This window comes from Rhinolophus sinicus, linkage group LG04, assembly GCF_036562045.2.
Source record: "Rhinolophus sinicus isolate RSC01 linkage group LG04, ASM3656204v1, whole genome shotgun sequence".
NCBI classification, from domain to species: domain Eukaryota; kingdom Metazoa; phylum Chordata; class Mammalia; order Chiroptera; family Rhinolophidae; genus Rhinolophus; species Rhinolophus sinicus.
This window is the reverse complement of record NC_133754.1, coordinates 82,638,046-82,641,225: the sequence shown is the minus strand read 5'-3', so window position 1 is coordinate 82,641,225 and position 3,180 is coordinate 82,638,046. Positions and strand designations below refer to the sequence as shown.

Below are 3,180 nucleotides of genomic sequence, written 5' to 3'. Positions count from 1 at the left end.
AAACTTACAAATTATTCTGCATATTTTCGTCATAAACGCTAAGAAACATTAGTCACTTATATAATATGAGTTCTTTTTTTCTATCAGCAACCAAAGCATATATATAAGTATTTATTAACTTACAATGATAAACAAAAAAATAGCTGAGTGATTTTTGGTGGATGCTGGGCTGGCCCTCTCGCAGTCCCCAGGCCACTGTCAAAGTTCTATCTTTTAACATCCTCTTTCCTTGAGGACTTCAAGAATCTGTTAAAAGATCTTAGCAAAGCAATGTCTCAAGATGGCGCTTCCCAGTTCCAAGAAGTCATTCAACAAGAGCTAGAATTATCTGTAGAAAAGGAACTAGAAAAAATACTCATCACAGCACCATCACATGAGTTAGAACACACTGAAAAAGACCTTGATGGATTTCGCAAGCTATTTCATAGATTTTTGCAAGAAAAGCAACCTTCTGTGGAATGGTGAAAAGTCCAGAGACCTCCAGAAGATTCAATTCAACCCTTTGAAATGATGAATTCCAGGGGCTTATCTGATAATCTATCTCCTGTGCCGAATAAACTGGTGGCAGTAAAACTCAGTGCTTGTTTGGAAAGAAGCATGTGCTGCAAAGGCCCCAAAGTCTGATGGATGTGAGGAATGAGAATACCATTTTGGATCTGACCATTCAGCAAATTGAACATTTGAACAAAACCTACAATGCAAATGTTCCTCTTGCTCTAATGAACTAGTTTAACGTGGATGAAGATCATATATATATATATATATATATATATATATATATATATATATATATATATATATATATATATCAGAAGTGCAGTCATTGTCATGTGAAAATCTACACTTTTAACCAAAGCAGGCACCCGAGCATTAATAAAGAATCTTACTGCCTGTAGCAAAGGATGTGTCATACTCGGGAAAATACAGAAGCTTGGTACTTTCCAGGTCATGGTGATATTTACTCCAGTTTCTACAATTCTGATTTGCTGGATAGCTTTGTAGGAGAAGGCAAAGAGTATATTTTTGTGTCTAATATAGACAATCTGGGTGCCACAGTGGATCTTTATATTCTTAATCATCTAATGAACCCACCCAGTGGAAAACCCTGTGAATTTGTCATGAAAGTCACAAATAAAACACATGCAAATGTAAAGGGTGGGACACTCACTTGGTGTGAAGGCAAACTGAGACTGGTGGAAATCGTCCCAGTGCCAAAAGCACACATGGATGAGTTCAAGTTTGTATCAAAATTCAAATTATTCAACACAAATAAACTCTGGATCTCGCTTGCAGCAGTTAGGACTGCAGGAACAGAATGCTATTGACATGGAAATCATTGTGAATCCAAAGACCTTAGATGGAGCACTGAATATCCTTCAGTTAGAAACTGCAGTAGGGGCTGCCACTAAAAGTTTTGAGAACTCTCTAGTTATTAATGTTCCTAAGACCAACTTGCTGCCTGTCAAAACCACATTTGATCTCTTGCTTATGATATCAAACCTCTACAGTCTTAATGCAGGATCTTTGACAATGAGTGAAAAGTGGGAATTTCCTTCAGTGCCTTTGGTTAAAGTAGGCAGTTCTTTTACAGAGTTTCAGGATTATCTAAGGAGATTCGAAAGTATACCAGATATGCTTGAACTGCATCACCTAACAGTTTCAGGAGATGTGACGTTTGGCAAGAAACTTTCACTAAAGGGAACAGTTACCATCATCGTCAGTCATGGTAACCGAATTGACATCCCCCTGGGGGCAGTATTAGAGAACAAGACTGTATCTGGGAAACTGTGTGCCTTGGACCACTGAAGTGAAAAATACTGTGTTTACTTTATACCAATTATAGCCTAAATCGTTGTTCTTACAATGAAATGCTGTCTAAGATCCTAACATAGGCTGGTACTTTACTATGTTACTGTGCTCTGCTGTGTTAATTTTTAAAGTAGAGCTTTCTGCAATATGCTTGTAATCTAAGAAAAACACAAATAGAAGCAATACTTTTCTTCTTTGACGAGGACCCTGAAAGTCAGTTCATCTTAAAGTGCAATACTGTTTAATCTTAGAACTGGGGCAGCTCTGCTGGAAAATCTTTTAATACAGGGCTCAATGACGGTGACTATGAACTGCTTGTTATTTCAAATATAAAGCTGTGAAGGAAAAAAAAAAAGCTATCTGACATTAGGGTGATTCTATGATCACACTTAAATTTGGCTATTGTTTTTTAAGAGCAGTCTATACTATAAGAAAAAAAAAATCAATTTAAAAAATGTAAATTGCACCATTTTCAGAGACACATTAACCATTGAAAGTTTCAGCCACAACTGAAGAAATGCATTTGCTTCATCCACTATAGTTTCATTTTGCAAGATGTATGCCTGCCTCTCACCATGAACCTGTCTTTGGCCACCCAAATGCCACCGGTGTTGATAATTCCACTATCTAGTCATTGACCACGCCACCAACTTCAGACATCTACTTTGTGCATAGAAACTCAACGTATTTTACATAATCACTTCAGCCAGTGTCAGATTTATAAGATAACATGAAGAGACGCAGGTGGAAAATACAACATGAAACCAGGGCAGGAAAGGGACTCCATGGAAGAGACTGGGAGTTTTCTGCCTTGATAACCATTCCCCTGCCCCCTTCTCCTTCCTAACAGAAAATAAAATGGCAATGTTCTCAGTAATAGGACTATATATTTCCCAGACACATGTGAAGCTAGTTTTAACAATGTAACTAAGTTCAGTTAATGAAGTGTAATCAGAAGTGTTATGTGGTAGTTTCAGGATGTTTAACTGAAAGACAGAGGGTAGAAATTATACTTCTGGGTAGGATAGATTAGATAGCAATAAAACAGCACTTCTGCTGAAAATAAAGGTAAAATTCTGATAATATACAGAAGTAACATATTTAGTGGCAATCAAGAGACAATAAGAACTGGGAAAGAGAGCTGAAGAAAAGCTGTCAGGAGCTCCGCTGAGCTGGGAGAAAGCTGAGCTGTCAGGTTATTATATAGCTGATTATAGCAACAAGCCCAAAATGAAAGAGTTAAGCCTTTAATCGCTTTCTGAGATGGTATAAACAGGAGGCTAAAATCAGAGAAAAGCTGACACTCCCCCCACCCCGGATTTCATTTCCCCCATGGAAAGGCTGACCAGTCAAAGATCAAGTAGATCAGCA

General features: G+C 37.6%; 1 pseudogene; it reads left to right on the top strand.

Annotated features, from left to right (window-relative positions):
* The first annotated feature begins 270 nt into the window (after window positions 1–270).
* Window positions 271–1,806, top strand: LOC109456909 (UTP--glucose-1-phosphate uridylyltransferase; annotated as a pseudogene).
* Window positions 1,807–3,180: the final 1,374 nt, after the last annotated feature.